Here is a 20073-nt window from a genome sequence, read left to right as displayed (position 1 = left end):
AATAAATCCCGAATATGTATGGATACCCGAGAAAAAAATTAATATAATATGGTCAGATGTAAAAATACATTATTAGATATGAAATTTAGCGCGATATGATCTTATATAAAGATATTATATAAAGACCTTAATATATACTAAAGATAAGATCATATCGCACTAAATTTCGAATCTGATTGTATATAATCATATAAAATTACATGTTAATTAGATCTTTTCATATCTAATGATGTATTTTATGATCTGATCATATTATACTCTTTTTTTTTCAGGTACACAAAAAAAAATAAAGTTGCTTCAATTAAACGTCGACGTTACGGGCTGCCACAAGCGTATGTAGTTACCTGATTCAATTGGATATTATTGGACCAAATATTTAAATTATTAAAACAATTATCTGATGTTTTTTGTTCATTTATATTGATGTGTTGCATCGATAAATTTTATCTCAATAACACTGATGCTGTTGATACAACATCATTTTTTTCCGTGTAGGAAAGAATTAAAAGATTAAAAATAGCATCAGAAAAAAATCAGGCTGTAATTGGCTCTTGCATTAGGACTCGTGAGTTGTCTTTTGTAATAAAATCGAAATTTCCCGATTTCTGTACGCTCCCGACGTTCTACAGCTACACTGCGATTTCATGGCACGGAATGCCCGTGCGCTTTAACGAACTCGTGGAAGCAGGCCAGCATAGAATATCTCGAGCGAGGAAAGCATACCGCCGCCGCCTCTCGTATATACGTTGGTGGAACTTCCCGTTGTTTCTCGATGAGCCCACCCGCTCTCGGCATTCGAGAGCGACGTGTGTAAGATGGAAACGGGTGGGACAATTAAGCACGGCCGTGTAGAGCGCGGGATTGGGCCGCGCGTGTACATCCCTTGCGTGATTCCTGTTGATAACACCGACGAAATTTTCCTTGTCAAGCGCGCCAGCTATTCTCTCTCGAAAAGAAACAGGGCTCCGCTTTGAGCCGAAAGGCCGGCCTTGTGCCATATCCGTATATCTTCGCGCCGTGTTTCTCTCGCTAATGAAGCTGTCCCGGGCGCATCGAAACTTCACCGCGCTGTTCTCGATTTTAACTCGTGCGGCTTTGACTCGCGGCTTCTTTTATCCCGTCGCGGTTTGAGACTGGCAAAGACACCTTATGGCTGCACATCTTTGATCTTGAAGAGTGGTCTTCCTGTGGTTGGGAAAAAAATATAATTTTAAATCGTAGTAAGATACTTAAGAATTATATCTCTTACAATTAAGGTGTCTATCATTGACTTATATAACTGTGTTTTGTATCGAGTTAGTTTAGTGGCATTATTTCAACTTGTACGACTGTACTATAAAGAACTCTCATAGGAAAATACATATTTCTCGATCTATAATATCCTACAACATGTGTATACGAAGCTTATCAATTCAATTTTACGAGAGATTTTCTCAACGCCGTTTTCTCGAAGCACGTTCCTTGCGTAAATAAAAAAAAAAAAAACTAAGTTACACACTTCGTTTTTAACATAATTAGACAATATGTGAGAGTCAAATTGCAAGTATTACGTAAAAACGCGTTTCGGATCCGCGAAAAATTCTGCTGGAATCATGATAAAGGAAAAAAAATTGGCAATAAAGAAATACATGTTCGAATTAATGATGCTTGTCGGAATAGCTGAATCTACCATCTGGTGTGTGCGCTTTACGGGCGCACGCAATCGCGGCACCTATCACGCATCGTACATGAAAGGGGAACTCGTAAGCGCGAAATGATTCATTATACCGCGGTTTCCTTGCAAATGTATCCGCGTCGCGAGAGAGTATACATGAGTTACTTAGCGAGTGTTTCGAAATCGATGGAAATTCGTTCGAAAGGCGCGCACACCGGCAAAGCTTTACGTACTGTTGAAACAGTACTGTCGCTCTCTGTGGCGAATTCTATGGTGATATTTGTATGTACAGCGGTTGGAAGGATTCATTTCCGGGTCAATGGATGCGAAAAGACAGTAAAGCCGGTTTAACGTCAGTCGGTTTAACGGCAATGCCACTGTACAAGTGTTGGCACGCAGAATGGCTTCAACTTATCCCAATTATTCTATTATTACTTTATATACCTAGAAAATATGTACGGAAATCTATTCGGAAGCTAGTGGAGCTTACGCTTTCGATAGAACAATTTAATTTGACAATATTTGATAATATTCGGTAACGCGAAAAATGATCTGAATGCAGAAGCAATATTGCGATAAAATATCCCTTCGGGACTGAATAACTTTAGAAATATGGAAGTTTGATGGCTCATAAAAATGCGACGATAATCCCGCGGCAGGGAATGTGCTTGCACGATATGAGTTTCGCGCACAGCGAGAAGTTCGTTCACCGAGCTTAATTACCGCAGGAGAGTCAGGTCGGATCACAAGGGAGTGCGCAGGATAATAAGAAAGTTCGTTGTTGAAGCCCCAATAGGCAGTCGTGTCTCGCCCTGGGAAAGGGCGGGCGAAAAACTCATCGGCCGAGATATGCTAATGTTTGACGTAACTAGAGACAGGGATGACCCATTAGTAATATCATCAATACTGGCGCGTTAGTTAAGGAAGCCATTATAAAGAGCAAACATTGTAATAACTGTAAAAGTTTCAAAGTGTCTCTTGGCGCAGACAAATTGACAATCACTATTTTTTAGCATTTAACGATTAAAACAATATTTTTACGTAGATATATATATTTATCTTGGAAATTAAAATTGTTTGATACCCGACACATTCGTGCACACACATGTACATGCATAACAAATAACAAAACAAAAATATTAAAAAATTATCTAATTAAACCGTGTGTTCAACTGAAATTCTAGCGACGTAAATTTGATCGTGTTTTGAATGGCGTGAGAAATGAGACAATTTGTGTAGTCGAGTTACAAGTATACTAGTTTTGAAATTGAATCGGTTAGTCAAAGATGCATATCGATTTTGTTTTACATAAAATATCAACTTGTATTTGTGTATTTGTTATTTTTGAAGTACCGGACGAAACAGCATTTGGTCAAAATATCAAACATTTAAAAATCTGTGAAATTTTGTGAAAACAGTAAAACACGTACTTTAAACGGGCAATTATTGCACTGCTATACAAATCAATTTAAATGCATTTGTTTCGCGAAAAATTTAAATTATATTTGAAGTCAAAAAAGGTTGATCAAATTGTCTTGTTGATAGAACTTTTTATAAACTTGTAAATTATATTAAACTGCAATATTAAACTGCAAATAAGTGGAGAATAAATAATATTGCTTGGAATTTTTCATGAAATTAACTCGCGCGGTATAATCAACTTATAAATGTTATACAAAAAAGTTTCAAATATTATAAAATTGAGATAAGTCAAGATATTATAATACCCCTCGGTATTATCTTTAATAGATGCTAGGACTTTGCTGTAAATTCTTTTGAGTAGATCTGTAATAAAAACATTTCAAAAGGCAATAGCAAAAATGTAATCGTAATTGCATTGGGACGCCAGTCAGCTCTTCAGCCAATATCTATTCGAATGCATGGAACAGGGTATTTCCTGACTGAGAGCCTTCAAGTATCAAAGGGAATCGCCTGGCGAATAGACTCTTTCTTAGAAATCGAAGGAGGTGCTACGAGATGTTTTTTTAATATTGCTCTCGTTTCTCAAGAGATCCGTAAACGATAAATACGTTCTACTACAATTTAGCCTTTAATATGTTTTTGCAAATAAATAATTGCTTTATTTGAAACATTTAAAGCATATTCTGAGTGTTTCTTCTTATTATTCTTATCATCTTATAAGTATTAAATGGTTTTTCCACAAAGATATAAAATAAAGTTTATAATATAATATATGAATGCAATTACTAATATTATACTTATTGTATAATATTGTATAGTATTTTAATTTAATTCATATTATTACACTTGCGACATAATCTTTTCAAATTTGTAATTTCCGCAAAATTATCCTACAAAGAAAAAACAGTTTGTTTTCATTATTTGCTAGTCGAGGCTCATTATTCGAGTATCTATAAAGAATATTGGCATTTAAAAAAAAATGCTAAGTTATTATAGATGCTTTGCCATTGCAAAACTCTTTGCGCGTCATGAAAGTTATGATATTGTAATTGTAATTGTGTTGATACTGTTCGACACATCCAAACAATCCCGAATGGAATATATTTTTCGAGTAAAATTCATCTATCGCTATTGAAAGGTATACGATTACCACCTGGTAAATAGACTTTGATCAGGTTCAGCGAACGTGTAATAACGTCTGCGAATCTTTGATCTGGTACGATCGAATCTTCTCTCTTTAAATAACGAACTTTCCTCTTTAGATCTTTCCTCGATTGAGCGCGAGCGAAAACACCGTTTCGACTCGTATTTACGATACGTAATATCGTAAAATCACAGGGTGCCATTACTATAACATAATTATAATCGTATTATTATCGAAACTTCATAATTAGACAAATTACCGTAACATCAATATATATAGCATGCAATTATTCGAAACACTACAATTGTTTATTACACATACGATTGTTTGTTATTACATGCATACTTCAATCGGGACAGGAACGTTGAACTATACCGTTGAACTTTCGTGACACGTCACGTACGTGTCGCAAACATTCTGCGAGAGCGTTTCGTGAACATAGTGTTATACAGTTATCCAGGAACGGAGCCGAACGCGACACGGCAACGCGGAAAATTAATGTACGCGGAATCGCGCGCGCTCACCGATGTACCGGGCTCATACTTACTGGTGGTGTCGTATTTTTTTTTTCGCCGATGCCCGGCGAACATACGGCGCGCGTGATAGGGACACGAATTTATTCGTGCGCTCGCAATTAGTTGCGCGCGCCCTTTCATTTTTCACGTCGCGCGCGCGATCGATCATTGTTCACTTCGGCCGGTGATCTCTGGAAACTGATAGAAACCTGCATCCATCATCGATCCATCGGGCAGCTGTCGGCGAGACGAGGGGCCGTGTACGTCAGTTGTAAATAGTTTTAACGCGAGAGAAATGGCCGGCGTGAACGCGCGTGACGCGAGCGGTGCATCTGCAACCTTGCAACCGGTGGACCGTTAAAGAAAAAGCAATTGCGATCACTGCGATTTTAGCTTTAACACAAACCGAGGTGTTTGTTATTAATAAAATATAGATTACAAAACAATAAGGGCTAATAAGAGCCAGCACTGAATGTAGAGTGCGATAAAAATCTATTTTTGACAATTGAAAATATATCAATACTTTGCGCGTTTTTTTTAATTTACTGCGTTTTGACTTAACGAAAAATCACTGAAAAGGATCCAATTTAGGACCAAAGCGTTTGATTATTTGACTATTTAGTATTGATGTATTTTCAATTGCCATCAATTTTTATTGCACTCATTCTGCGCTGGCTCTTGTTGTCCCTTATTTTTTGTAATTGATTGTTCATTATCAGAGTCTTTCTAAACATTGTTTTATTATGAAATATTATGTCACGTTGCTGCTGTGTGTAACGTAAAATATGCCGTATTTGTTATATGTATACTTGTAATTGGAGTGGATTTCGCGAGTATTTTTATTGAGTTCCGTATAATATCTGTTATACCTTCCATGTATAGATATATTACAAACATATCACAAATATACTAAAATATCATGCTTTTACATGGCTATTTAACGCTATTGTTAAAGCCTTTTAACAATCAGATAATTAATCACATTTTTGGTTTTAGTGAGGCTAACGACATCGTGTGACACCACCGTCAGTTGACAGAATGACTTTGAAAAAATAAAGAGAGAAAGAGAGCGTTGGTTAACGAATGTAGATTATATTCTTAGCATTCGGCGAGGAAAACAAATCTATAAGATAAATTCAAATCGTCAACATTTTTCATTTCGTTTTCTTCTCCTTTTTTCACGCATGAAATCAATTTCCCAAATGAAATTTTGATCATCAAATTCCAACAGATCTTCCTTCTTCCTTAATCTTGCGATCCATATGTATCCCGAAGATCAGAATGCAATAATGGTAGTTGTTCACATAAATCTAAATTATCGAGTCTTTCTCTATATTTTATCTGATCAGCAAAACGCTATATATATGTATAATTGTCCCATTTTCTAGCGAAAAGTTCAGTTTAATTTGCAAATCTAAAATTTAATTGCAGATTTCTTTACTTGAATTATTAAGAGAATTATTTATGTATGATATATTTTCAAAGATATATACACACATTTTACAGATATATAATACAAATATGTGTATGTAACATATAACTTCGTCTACAATGGCAGCAGGAGTATAGAGTAAGACGTAAGCAGTAAGCTATTGACCAACCATAGTCGATTATTCTTGAATTGTAAAAATCCCATTAGTCAATAACTTACTGCTTACGTCTTACTGTATACTCCTGCTGCCATTGTAGACGACGCTTAATGCAATGATCTTCAAATATTGGTCGTCTCCAGGATTGTATAACATATACGTTACATAAGAGTTACATCCAAGTTTCGCTGCCGTCCACTCTAACCCTTGCACACCTTGTCGTCTGAGGGTGTAAATGCGATCGGATGCAACACGCGCGCGCGCGCGCGCCCCGCAAAGTTCGGAGTGCGCGCGTGGAGTGCTCGCGAAGGGTCAATTTCATTCGCGGATCCTTCGCCGTTCGAACTCTCTCAGCGAGTACTCGGCAACTCTGGGGGGTTGGGTTATATTGTATTAGCGACGCCATAGCCCCCGACGGCGGTCGTAATGCGATTTTACGGTCACCGAGCCGCGGATACGACTCGCCGACCGCGAAGGAGGAATCACAAACCGGTAGATGGACCCCGGCGCCGCCTTGCACGCAGCGCGATCCTTCGCCCTTCGGTCGGATCGTGCCGTGAGAGCGGTTGAAATTTCCACTAAAATTTCTGACGGGAAACATCATTGTTTGCGGCGCAATGGTCCAGGCGGACTCTCGTGTTTACGCACGCTGCCGGTCTGCTTGCTTGGCAGGCAATAAAGGCTCTCTCCTCGCCACTGAGTTCCGCAGCGCGCGCGCCACGCTGTCTGCTTTACATACGGAGAATGAGCTTGACGTTGTAATGGATGCGTTGCACCGAGCGAATTTCCAGCAAACGCGTGTATATCGATTCGCGCATATAGAATCCCGAAAGGCCACTGGCCGCCGTTGATAGAGGAGTCGACCTCTGGCACGTGATGATTTTTAGGTTGAACTTTAAGATTACACCGGGCGACCTGCTTTTTCGCCTTTAGACGAAATGTCGTGCGCATTAGCTATTCGATCTTTATATTCACGATGTTCTGTAGCAAAAGACAAGCGTGAAACTTTTTACAAGGCATAAATCATTGATTTAGTAGCGGTCTGTTAATTGCCTTCGGTCACGGAATTATCGCGCGACGCGATACAGGGACTCGCTAGGTTGACGGAGAGTAATAGGAATAGAGATAACTGCGAGGACTTTATCTTGGGGACGTTTTACGAGCGATATGTACATAAACTTTTTTATTCCATTTCCGGAGAATTTCACCCCAAGTTTATGCCTATACGGAATTACTTCGCGTACGACGGAAATACAATCACGTAGATACGATATACTTTATGTTGAAGAACGACAGTCCCACATAATATCGTACCTTAGACAAGATACGAAAAAATATTTTTTTAGATATATACAAATAAAAATCTGATTTGCAATGCTGGCATTTAATATCAATATATTAGCGACTGCAAGCAGTGCAAGTTCAACCGTTACTGAGCTCATAAGTCCGTAAACATTGATTCACCTATCTTCCGTACAACATTTTCATGCAGCCCAAGGAAAAGAACGTAATGTCGCATTAAAGTAAATTACATCGGTGGCAACCGCGATCTCGCGGGACGCCGCTATTAATTCCGAAAAGAGTGATTTCAGCAGTAAATCCGCGCTTAACGACGCCGGCGAAAACCTTTGATGTTACACGAAACAAACTTTAATACTCGTTTTAATCGCCCGACGCGATTTCCGGCTCACAGGGAAAACGGCGATGACCGCTACCTCGCGCCGCCAAGACCATCGTTTCTAATTATCGTGACGCTCGTTAATTTCTTTGCGTCGGCACACCTTACATATCTCACGCGCTCGCTCGCGAATTCCGACGCAGTATAGTCCCTTCCCAGAGCAGCCGCGGCGAGCCGTTCTCCCGTTCCGTCCGTCCGATCATAAAGCGTTAGCCGCACGAAACCTCTCCGTGTCCGGCCACTCTCGGGAAGGATAATTGCTTTTTTCAGCCTTAGGCGCGAGCCTTATGCTTCCGACTCACGCACGCACCCACCCGCCGAGAATTACGCCCTCCTAAATTCGTACACCATCTGATTTCGCTTAATTGCCCGACTCTAATTAATTGCATAATTTATCGAGTGTTAAGATAAACCTCGGGATTTAATCCGGCAGAAACATCGGTACCTGCCGCGAGTACGCTCGGCAGCGCCGGAAATCTGAAATCTAGTGGCGTTTCATCGATAACACGAAATCATGATGGCCCTCCGAGCGAAGCGCGGACTGATTAATAATATAATAATTCATCCTTATTTTATGTTGGCGTAGCGTGAAGCTATTCGTGATACAGATCTTGAAACGTTTACGACCGTATTAATTGGAGTAGATTAAGGACGACATTTTTTCCAGGATAAATTTCCAACCAAATTAATAACGCACAATTTATTTAAATTGTCACTCATAATTTTGAACATTTCTTTCACGATAACAAATTCGCCCCCGTCTTGATATCGTATTATTAATCATGCCGAAAGAGCACGAAGAAATGGCCATATCTTGAATTTTTTTCCAAGAGACAAAGAGATTCCCCTCTTTAATATCTCGCAGGAAGAAAATTCACGGAGATGTTAAATCTCGGCCTGGACCCGCATAGTCTTACCGGGCCGCTCGTTAAATTTCGCTGGCTCCGTGGAAGATCTGAACCTCTGGCAGTGTTCCAAACCTATATATATTTCGGCCATAGTGACCTACGCTTGCGACGATGCGAAACGAAATAACACCATTGGTACAAGTCCGCGTCATAAAACTATCCTATCGATAACGAGTAAGAATATTATGAGATCCTAAAAAGACTCAATATAATTTTGAAGACATAAAAAGTTGCGTACATATATGTATAAATACATAAATTCCTGGAATAATGTTTAAAGAAAATAATATTTAAAAGTTATATTTTTCATTGTTTTAGAAAATTTATCAAGTAAACATTATAAAGAGATTAAAATATACATATATATATATATATACATATGTACATAGGAGCAAATTGTAAGCGCACTTTCCGCGAATTACTCTTTGTCCACAATAAATTATAAAGACTACCCGCGCGCGAATGAAAGTGTCTCGTAGTAGTTTCAATTGACAACGCGATACCGGCTCGGTTAAGAATTTCTCTCGTTAAAACGGAATTTACCCGGACTGCTGGAATTCCGGGCAGTCGGAGAGACGTAATTTGAATTAATAATAAATGTAAAGTGCTGCCGCGCTAAGACAATTCGACTACGATATTGTGTCCGGGATTAACGGCGCAAAAGAACACTGCGCAGATATATTTCGTAAAAGGGTTTATCTGACAAAGAATTTTGCGCGATAGTGGAAATGTATATAAATCACGAAATTATGATCTCGTTGAATTCATACTGACGCCAATATCTGATCTTCTGATATTACATCACCCCCGTTATAGTTTTTGACCTATTTCATACGACTCGCGTGATGTGCTCGCAATGCAGCTGCGTGTTCGTAATTAAACATATTTATGGATAATAGACGAAGTTTCGAATTTTAACGACTATAGTGTAGGAACTCGCTGGAATCCATAATGAAAGCTCATAGCGTAACATGGACTATTAATTATTATGTATAAATATTTTAAAACATTTTCACACTTTTTCTAACAAATATTTCCAAAAGGTATAAATATCCTTTCTTTATATTACAATATATGTTTTTATAAAAATCGCGCGTTATAAATAATAACTCGTCTAACGTCTAGCAACAATAAGATGTTATGATGCAAACTGCAATGACGTGAACTAAATTTTCCGTCAGCTCGTTACATCTCCGTGGAAAAAATACGTTTGTTGATTAGTATATACAATTTTACAATTTATTATTTTGCAATTTATTGTTTCACATGTTTAGAAGAATGCCTGCAACATGGTCGAGCGTGCATCGTCGAAAATAGAACATTTATTAGTGCTCGAATCATCGAGATGTTTACGTGCGGGAGTTCGCTGCAAAAAGATACCCGACCGGCGGGAATGGGAGTTATAGATTTGTTAGACTCTGAAAAATACCGAGAAAAGAATCAGCTTTCAGTTTTGAGAAATGTTCGCAGGTCGGAAAAGTGGAAACCAGTTATCATCTGCTGGGATTTTTCATTTGTTATTTTCCGCTTATTAAGGATAGCCGCTGATAAAATGTTTGCTTCGGTTAACGTTATCAGAAATACTGCAGAATGATCGTAAATTCGCATTTGTGCTTCGCGTAGCGCAGCACATTCTTTTTGGAATCTATATTTCGCTCTTGATCTTTGGAAAAATTTGTTTGCTCTTTTTGACATATTGTCACAAAGTTTTTTTCTCCCTCTCTCACTCTGTCGCAAAATTGATCCAGTTCAGCGTAATAACTTTATTTCGTGGTGCGACATTTATGCTCGAAATAAATAAAAGGATAAAAGTCGTAATAAAAAAACTGTGTTAAATACACGAGAACTGCGGTACAACGGCGTGGCGGCGCGGCGCCACGTTCAGCGACCGAAAGAAAGTCACTCGTAGAGTCATTCGCGATCCGAGGCGTCGCGGCGTTAAATCACGACGTCTCGGGGAAAGTAGCGCAAACGCATGACTCACCTCTCTCATTGTGAACGAAAAAAAAAACAAGTGAATAAAAGCAGAAAAAGTCCTGCGCCTCCGTTTTCCGCGCGCGACACGACTCCGTGTCCCACACAAGGGCCGATTACTGATAACTGATAAGCTTCGTGCTCTTCGTGCAACGATCACGATAAGGGAATATTCGAGCCGGCTTTAACACCTATCGTAGCCTCGCGAGGGAAGCGTATACACGGTATATGCCACGGTATATTACATGCAATTCTCCATTTTCCCGAGGGTAGCGAGGGCAGGGGGTCTTGTGCTCGCCGCTCCTTGCTTGGCCGACATTTTATTTGCTCAACCCCGAGCTGGAGAGATCCCCAGTCTAAGCAGAAATGAGTTACTTATCCTAGGAAAATTAGTCAATGATTCTTAACTCGAATAACTAAAGTTATAAGTGAAAAAAAAATGCAATTTTTCGTTTCTCTGATAAAACCTTTTTTGCTGAAATTTGTTCTTGGAAGTTTGGTATTTCTTGAGGAGTTCCAGACAGTATTTTAATGTCTAAAATATTAGAGTTCGAATCATTGAAATAGAAAATTTATGCGCAAAATTATCGTATAATTTAACTAGAACTCAATAAATTACACCGAAATTGGGGTACTAACTTTACAGAGGTCAGCCTTTCTTGGCCGGAGGACGTCAATCGTAAAGGCAATTCATGCCCCCTTTAAGGGCTCCTTCGCCGGATATATCTTGATAATTATATTTGCGCGAGACAGGTTTGCTCTTGCCTGGCTGGCTATGCGCGTCTTATTACTGGCCGTATTCACTCTGGGTGATGATGCTCCGTGAGGCATAATCTGATCCTTCATTAATTAGAAATGGCTTCACACATTCGCGACCTTCGTCAAAGCGATGCGATCAATTCAGAGGTATGAATGAATTACTTCAAAATGGGCAAGTGTCCCATTGAGCTTAGCTCGAATAAATCTCTCTCGAATTCTGCGATTATTTTTTGCATTACGTTGAAATGCGCTTGTTATATTTAAATGACTTCTTCTTATTAAAGCGTTGCCATCTCTAATAATATACACGCTGTTGTAGGGATTAATGTAGCTTGGAATGAATAGTAATGGTTTCGAAAGCGAGTATAGCTTTTTAAATCGCTTTTTAAAACGGTTTTATGAATATCATTAAAAGTTTATGGAGATGTTTGACTTTTTTCTCACCCTCTGTCTCTGTCTCTCTGTCTCTCTTTTACATATATTTTGTTGCTATTATTTTTGGATGGGACCGTTAAAATAATAAAATATGTTCATTAAATGAATCGGCGAAACAACATCAATCTGTATCATGAATACGCTGAAAAGTACAAGCAAAAAAGATACTCGATAACAACGGTAGTCAAATGTAGCTGCATTTTTCTCGCTATTTAACTTGCCAGCGGAGCGTTTGCTATTCGAAACGAGTGACGGGTATGCCAAGCAAAAAAGAGGGTAAAGTTAGTTAACTAACAACGAAATACCGTATTCCTGCCCTAATTTGTCTCTATTGTGACCGTTCGTTAACAACTAGATGTTCCGTCAAATTACCACTCTATGTATCGTATTTCTAAAGTGTTTCTCTTTGTACGTTTTGCCGTTGCAACAATTAGTCTGTCGTGAGATTAACGAAAGCTAATCAACAAACATTTTCTCTCAATGGCTAATATTAAGTTTGTCAAAGAAGAGGAAAAATAACATTCAAAAATATTATATAAATTCATTCAAAATTAAAATAATTATTATAAGTAGATTCTTGATACATAGATTATCATTAAATCAATTTTTTTTGAAAGAATATCCCTGCAGTGTTTTAGCGAAATAATTTTTACAATCCTATTTTATTAATATTATTGATGCATTAATAATTTCGAAGCCAAAGCGGAGTAATAGGCATCGAGTATCATCGTTGATGTCATTTATCTTTGCCAATCGTTTATTTTATTTGTATATGCAGCGCTTCTAGAGTGATATACCGTTTGAGGGCTAGTTTGGATACCTGCCAACTATTGCTGGCTCAGCGTCGAATTGTTGAAATACTGCGCGAAACAGCTTCAACGACAGCATTACCTGTGCGATTACATGGGCGACGATCGCGATGTCGATTGCCATCGCTGAGTTTCGGACGGACGCAAAGTATCGAAATGTCGTGTTACGACGCATCGCGCGGGCGTTTATCTCGCGTTTACGATTTAATCCGCAGCAGCGATAAGATCATATCACAGCATCGCCGTACAGAGGAACGGAAAAATACGATATGTAACGAAGAAATCGGATAAACAGTCAGAAAAACGGCTGCAACGTCGTAAAACACTATTTTCTCTGCTACATTGGAACACCGATTTTCACGTCACTATCTCGACGCGTCGTCGCGATGAAATTTTCGTACGAGTGAAGAATTCACTCTTGATTTTCGCACTGAATCTCGAGATTGAGTCATTTACATAACTAACTTCGAACAAGCATCACAAATGTTGGTGTCAATAGCGATATTTTCCAACGATTTCTTCTCGCGTCTTCTTCTTTTTTTCACGGAGAAAAGCGCAATCGCGCCGCGACATAATTGTAACTATTATATTAATTAAGACGAGATCTATAAATGTGGATATCAACGTAACATATAAGTGTGTTTAATGCTCACAATCAGTTGACTAAAACCATTATACCGAAAAGGGATATAAAAAAATTGCGCTTCTTTTGCGCGTGAGTAAAATTTTTACATGCAAATTATTTCCCTGTATTGCTTATATTACTGCAATCCGAAATAAACGAACGGGCTTTGCCTCAAAGGCCAACGGTTATTTTTGTGACACGTGTGCTTCGAAAATGGCAACTGTGCCATGTGGTAACAGTAGTAACAAGAAATAAATCCTGGGGCGCTCGCAAAACTGTTCCAGCTTTGTTTCCAACGGCTTGGAAAAATGTTACTAACTGCCGCGGTATGTCATACTGAGCTTGTAATACACCGTGGCAATTACAGTGTTGCCTCAAGCGCAGATTTTTCCTGAATTTTAACAAAATAATCCGGCAAAATTTGTCATTGCTCCGCGACATCCACGATAGATGCGTTATGCTGATCTTGCGTAACGTTTCAGTTGCCATTCCCCATTCCGATCTTTCAGGTTGTTCCTTATGATTACGAGATGCAATACAGAAATTCCCCTACAACAAATTTACACTATCTTCTATGTACTATCTTAAACTTCGAACTTTAGATGTACTCTTTATGTGCACTTATATGTATATACCCCTTATGAAAATATGGTTTCTTTCACATTATATAATAATTTGATAGTAAAATATCGTTTTTCGCTGCAGCGTTTATTTTTGCGATATAAGTATATAGTATATCGTTATTCTAAATATTACAAGAAAATGCGATATATTTTCTCAAAATTCTTTCGAATTGTTCAAAATTTAATGAACTATACATGTGATAAAAACTAAAAGGTTTGTTGAGACAATTCTTGAAAAATTGCTCAGACTGAAATAACGAAGAGAAACATTTTATGACGATGGTGCCCTTAGGAGGTTGTCGATGCTCGAAGAAACAACCGAGGTCCAATGACACGAATCTATACTATTTCTTGGTCCATCTCCAGGATCTCTATACGCTATCAAGAAGAGGTCATATAAAATAGCGATATTAAAGTCAGTGAAACGAAGTTCGAATATAGACAAAATCGATTCTTCCCCGATTTCCTGAAGATTGTCCGATGTCCGAATGTCCCAATCGACGAAATGTAGTCGTATTTCTTTGTATCGTTTAATTAACTTCTAATGAAGTTTATTGAAATTTTTTTACAATCGGTAATTCATATTGCAATCGAATTTAATGAGGAAGTTAGTTCTTGTCTGGTTGAAAGGTCATTTATCGTAACTTTGATTATCGGATTTTCGCGAAGTCAATTGGAACCACTCAATATTCATTGTTGGAAACTCTCGCGCAGATTAATTATTGATAAAAATCGGGATAATAATGTTATTTACCGATATCAACTTAATGTTATTTCGATTAAAATATTGAAAGAACAATTTTATTAAAATTTACATTGCTAATTACGGCGTACAAATAGAGTTATATATTTAAAGACTAAAAAAAACCAATTTTACAGTAAAAGGCAAATACATTTTTATTATTTTATTATTTTATTTTATATATCTAATTATAGAAATAAGGATAAATCCAATAATTACTCGCTGATTTCTCAATTGTACCTTATTGACTGATCAAATATTCTCACAAGATGCCGAATATAATGCAAATTTTTATACAGAGCTCCCACTAGAAGGCAGAGAATACGATAATGGCGATCTGCAGCAAGACTCGCTCTCTCCTCGCTCTTCTCATAAGATCTTAACTTAAGTTCGTCGTTTAGTTGCGAAGTAATATCAAGTAAAAAGAGAAACGTAGGACATGGATGAAGTTTGCGGAGAGATCGGCAGCGCCAATGAAATCGATTCTGCCTCCACGCGGTTATTTGGTGATTCCGTGATTCGATAGATCGGTGGTTCCATTCTTTCTTTGTATTGCTCGATATCGAACTTTTAGATAAAATCACGTTTACGTTTTACCGTTTCCCCGGAAAGGGCAGTTCGGCGGAATGACTCGCACACAGCCATATAATTTACTTAGATTTTCTGAAAACCGGCGTATGAAAAGGAGCGAAAAATCGGCACGGTTTGTGTTTTTCACACGGTTTGTATCGCAAAGTGTGATAATGATAAAGATGTGTGTGTCTTCGTCGAACTACCTATTTTTTCTTTGTCTTATTAGTTATTTTTGCTTGAAAATTTTCGGAGGAACTAGTAATTAGTATAGGTATCTACTCTTCTGTAAAATTTTGATGCCTAATCTATCATGTTTTATACCGAGTTATTTTTTATAAAGTTACAATCATTATCGTTATATCAGATTACAACGCGTGGCCATAAACTCCATGCTATTTATTAATTAAAATATTTTAAATTATTATGTATTACTATGTAATACATCATGAGTAATCTTGATCATATGAGGGAACCATTGTTCTCCATTTTGTTAAAATATCGCTTCGTGAATTGTTTGAAAATATATTAGATGAGAATGAAAGTAGAAAGAGATATATTTCTCACGTTTTGTATGCTTTGGACATGGAGGTGGAGATTCGCAGGCGAAGACTTTTCGAATCTGCATTTCGTTGCGATCGTTTACGTGATCGTGCTGCACCCTCTCTCTCGTGCAACCTTTTGCGTTTCGACGTGCAGCGAACGGTCTTATCTGCGCCTCGGTTTAAGGATGTACCGGGTGCCTTTCGTAAGCGAGGCACGTCCCGAAGCAACTTATAATTGACCGAAGGTTTGTCCGTGACAGTTCTCGTTTCTATATCTCCCGTTCGCCTCTGTTCTCTTTGCGCGCGCGGCACCCCGCCTCGCTTCTCTTTCTCCGTATCTTTCCATCACCCGGCCTTTCACTCCACCCTCTCTCTCTCTTCGTGCCACGAATCGACGAAATTGCTCTGCCCTGGTAGACATGACCCGAGGCACTTTGCCACGGCAATTCCCAACCACGCCTTTCGATTCATTTAAAAAAGCTACCTTGTATAATCAAATCGATGGCTGCAATGACCAACATAATTGATTACATCCGAGATATCGCACGTATACTTGAGTAGTCATAGTCAATATTTTTTCCCTCCGTTATTCGAATTACGTTTCTTCAATTTGTCTGATGGTAAAACGTGGAGAGAGCTTCGCGAAATTAGATTGACAGTTCAGTTAATTAAAACCTGTATTAAAAAAAGTAGTGCGTAAACTTGCTCTCCGATGCGCAAAATTTGCGGTTGCAAAATCGAAATAGCGAAGTTACATCTTGCAGCTGCGCCAACATGGAGGATTCCACGTAAGTTATCGCGGAGCTTTAATTTGATATCTGCTACAATACGGTATACAATGGCTTGTAATCTTGGCGCGTTTTGCCGCAGTGCTAAATGTGTGGCTGCACATTTCTCATTTCGTGTTGACGTGGATTCCAATTCTTTCCAATCATTTATTGGATGTTTAATTAATGACCGATATGTTGCGTATAAAATCTGCCGTAATTACGGAACGTGATTTTGCAGTTGAATTACATTTTATTGCAGTTGGTCCGAACTTTTTGAGAGAAATGGCCTGGAATTTTTAATTTTGGCTCCCATGCACTCGTATAACGAGATAATTATTGTTACAAATACAATTACCGAAACAAAATATGAAATACATGTTATTATATGTCATTTACATTGCTACTTTGCGATCGCCGTGCGAGCAATCAAGTTCCGCTCGAAAAAAAAAGAGAACGTGCCCAGGATTAATGAAGGTTTTTCAGGTTTTCGATAAAAGCGCTGTTAGTCTGATCGTGATATCGAGTCGTGCTACGCGTCCTAGATCGATAGGCTTATCCGGCAACACAAAAACCCATGTGCCACGCAGTGACAACGCGTCGTCCGGTGTTCGATCATCAAAGACACGCTTTTTTTCGCGTTACAAAGATTAGAGCCCACTGATTCGGTAACGAGAAACTCTCGTGTTCGCGACTAATGACGCACGACATGCAACGCTCGGTAGGATTCGATAATTTGGAATTTACATTACTCGACAAAAATTTCATCCGACGACTATATTGCGCTACGAATGTGTCTGTTATATATAGTACTATCCGTTGTAATTTAGCTTTAAATTGATCTCCGCGAGATGAAATTAGTCCAAGAAAATAGCCAGTCTCTTCTTTTTTTTTTCCTAAAAGAGAGCAGAATAAAATATTTTTTTATAACAAAATACAATTTCGTAACACAATTCCAGTAGCTTTTAAATTACATCCCTCGTCAATTACAACATGAAATAGGATTTTTATAAAAAGAACTATATAATTTATTACAAATTTTCTCTTCGAGAAGAATCATTTTTCTTTCCTGAAGAAATTTAGATTTCTCTGGACGGTGAATTGAATTACTGATACCTTACTGGAACACTTGTCGCGTTTATGCGTGACTTCGAATTTTTTCCAATCGCAGGGCCACGCGAAAAAACGATCTCCTGTTCACAATAATATAATTCTGTACGCGACGATATCATTTTCGACGACTCTAATGCGAGCTCGTTGACGTACGACTCGTAGTCGTGTAACGAGGACGCGCGGCCGAATTCGCGAAATTTGCAAGGCAAAGGAGCACGCACACATACGCGTGCATTCACGCGCACATACACCCACACGTACGCGCGTCGCGTTTACGTTCGGCGAATGGTATTGTAACTCTCACGGATGCGAAAGCTCGTTTGTTAGAGTTCCTTCCGATCGAAGGGGGGTCGGTCGAGCGGGAAATGTCCTCCATCCTCTATCGCGTTATTGAAAGCAATATTTTTGACGTTAGCCATTGTCGAAGATCCGTACTGGAAGTGTGTTACCACGGACATGAGCGTTGAACGTTCTGCATAAGTTCGCACGCGTCAATATGAATAAGGACTATTATACCCTGTTCCCCCGGCATTGTTGTACAACCGAAAAATGCAATAAATCTTGCACGTACCATTATTATTATTGCGACGTATATGCGCTGAAACCGCGCTCTCATCGCTGTCTGGCCCTGATAAAACTTGGAGATCCTTAGCCGATCGGTCCCATTGTGAGCGGATCGATCGCGAATTTATCTCGATAATATCATCGGCTTGATTACATTCCGCAAACGCGCGCTCGAATGAACGTGCATTCTTTGTGTAATATCAAATTGATTTTATCTTGGCAGGATTTTTATTTAAAACCTAGTATATTTTATTTTATAAGTGGCAATTAATAGTGATATTCAATGAACAAAGTCTCAGGAAATTCGGAAAAATGTAGCTTTGAATTTGGCTAGACAATTAACAGAAACTCACGCTGTCGATATGTGCAATAAAATAAAACGTGAATTTACAGAATGCGTTACAATACGTTTGCGCGTAACATATAATGATCGTTTCAATCTGAGAACTGACGTAAAATGAATACATACGTATATGGCGGAAATAATGAATAGCACTCGGTCGCTCGCAATCGTTATATCAAATCGCGCTTTGGATCAAATCCACATATTCGATTTAATCCGCGCATCGATCAAACTATAAAACTCGCCATTAAATCCGTAAACAATATTCGCCTCGTGCATCATTTACCATCTTCATCCGATTGTCCGCGTTTACATACGTATGCTTTGTGATATGCGTTACAGAGATGAACGCGTATCGCAGTCATTCCTTCGTCGTGCCTTCGTTATCGCGACCTGCTAATTTGCCGTGACTCGTTAACTTTGACGTCACGACTGCGTCTTAATAACGCGAGATCATCAATTACCGCTATATAACATTTCAATAGGCAGATTTAATGTTTTTTATATTTAATACTTTATATGATACTTTCATACTTGTCGCATTTCAACGCGATGATATAATATATTAATTCAATAAAATATAAATAATTGGATGTAGTTTCAATTTAGATATTAGAAATTTTCATGTAACAATTTCACCATTCTGTATCCTTCTCGATATCTCTTTATTAGTTTATTGACACAGTTTCGCGTGAAAGTTGTCCAATTGCCCAGCGACAAGGGATTCATCTCGCAACTTGAAGGCACCGCGCTGCGGCGGACTCTCGTATCTCTGTCGATCTGCGGGATTAAGTAGATCCGCGGTTTCGCACGGCTTGTCGCTGAAGTGCGCGCGGCTCCGTGGGTTTGCGTACTTTTAATTACGGCGGAGCGGCCGTGTTTATCGGATATTCCCTTTGACGCAAGAAATTGGAAAAGTTTCGGCGGACGTTTCTATTCGACAAACGCCCGCGCGGAAGTTTAGGGATCCGCGGCCATTCCACTTACTTAAAAGCAACCCCCCCTTCCGTCGCCGTCTCTCTGTTTGCGAGCGACACTATCCCGGCTACCCCCTTCCAGCCGTTCGGAACGACCGCTGTCGCAATGGAGATGAATACGGCCGAATCCATTCGCGAAATCGTCGGCCTAGAAAAGAATCCCTGATTCGCCGGAGCGGAGGTCGGTCCGGCCGCGACCGGCGTTTCTGGTTCGCGCGATAAGGAGCTTAACTTCCCTTTGGTACTTTATCTTCGAGGTCGTGGAGAGAACGACGACATAAGCGCTTGAAGTTGATCGCGCGAAATGTCCCATGGCG

At 38.9% G+C, this 20073-nt stretch overlaps 1 protein-coding gene across 2 annotated transcripts in view; it reads left to right on the top strand.

The window, feature by feature from the left end:
- LOC112452050 (T-lymphocyte activation antigen CD86-like) overlaps nt 1-20073 on the top strand; it is a 195386-nt gene that overhangs the window by 133966 nt on the left and 41347 nt on the right. The gene's annotated exons all lie outside the window — the stretch shown is intronic.

Source organism: Temnothorax curvispinosus, unplaced genomic scaffold (genome assembly GCF_003070985.1).
Source record: "Temnothorax curvispinosus isolate PA1 unplaced genomic scaffold, ASM307098v1 QBEX01002901.1, whole genome shotgun sequence".
Lineage (NCBI taxonomy): Eukaryota > Metazoa > Arthropoda > Insecta > Hymenoptera > Formicidae > Temnothorax > Temnothorax curvispinosus.
This window is presented reverse-complemented; position numbering and strand designations above follow the sequence as displayed.